We start from the raw sequence: 1,294 nt of genomic DNA, 5'->3' as shown, positions 1-1,294 counted from the left end.
TATTGTAGTTTGTTCTTTTACTACATTATAAAATGATGTTCCACAGTAAGAAAAAATATTCAGAACAAAAATGTTCAGTTTAAATATTTTTTTAAAAACAATTATAATTTAAAGTGATTCCATCAAAGTTGCATAATGGCAGCTTTCTGCCAAATAATGGGACAATCAAAATACATCTACTTGCAATAGCTCGGTGTTGTCCTGAAAAACAAAACAACACTCAGCAATGATGTCACTGTAGTACTGGCCTGTGAGCAGTGTGACTCTAGTATTGGCCTGTTAACAATGTCACTGTAGTACTGGCCTGTGAACAGTGTGACTCTAGTATTGGCCTGTTAACAATGTCACTGTAGTATTGACCTGTGAGCAGTGTGACTCTAGTATTGGCCTGTTAACAATGTCACTGTGGTACTGGCCTGTGAGCAGTATTACTCTAGTATTGGCCTGTGAGCTTTATTACTCTAGTATTGGCCTGTGAGCAGTGTGACTAGTATTGGCCTGTTAACAATGTCACTGTAGTACTGACCTGTGAGCAGTGTGACTCTAGTATTGACCTGTTAACAATGTCACTGTGGTACTGGCCTGTGAGCAGTATTACTCTAGTATTGGCCTGTGAGCTTTATTACTCTAGTATTGGCCTGTGAGCAGTGTGACTAGTATTGGCCTGTGAACAATGTCACTGTAGTACTGGCCTGTTAACAATGTCACTGTAGTACTGGCCTGTTAATGTCACTGTACAGGGCCGTAGCTAGGATGTTTTGTTTGGGTGGGGGCAAATGAGTAGTTAATAGTCTAAAACTCCTTAAACAGTTGAGACAAGAATTTTCTTTAAGTTTCTATAATGCTTTCCAGCCCTGCTGTAGTACTGGCATGTGAACGATGCCACTGTAGTACTGGCCTGTTAACAATGCTACTGTAGTACTGGCCTGTTAATAATGCCACTGTAGTGCTGGCCTGTGAACAATGTGACTAGTATTGGCCTGTGAACAATGTGCAACTGGGTTGTGGAAGTCAATGATGTCACTAGTATTGGCCTGTGAACAATGTGCAACTGGGTTGTGGAAGTCAATGATATCACTGTGGTATTGGCCTGTGAACAATGCCACTGTAGTATTGCTTGTGAACAATGCCACTAGTATTCGCCTGTGAACAATGCCACTGTAGTACTGGCCTGTGAATGTTGCTGTAGTATTAGCCCATGAACAATATGCAACTGGATTGTGGAAGTCCCAATGATTTTCACAGGCACGTCTCCAAACATGGTGAGACCGGCCTCGGTGGCGTCGTGGTTAGG

Source organism: Gigantopelta aegis, chromosome 2 (assembly GCF_016097555.1).
Source record: "Gigantopelta aegis isolate Gae_Host chromosome 2, Gae_host_genome, whole genome shotgun sequence".
In the NCBI taxonomy this organism is placed as follows: domain Eukaryota; kingdom Metazoa; phylum Mollusca; class Gastropoda; order Neomphalida; family Peltospiridae; genus Gigantopelta; species Gigantopelta aegis.
The sequence above is the reverse complement of the archived record's forward strand: the minus strand, read 5'-3'. Positions refer to the sequence as shown.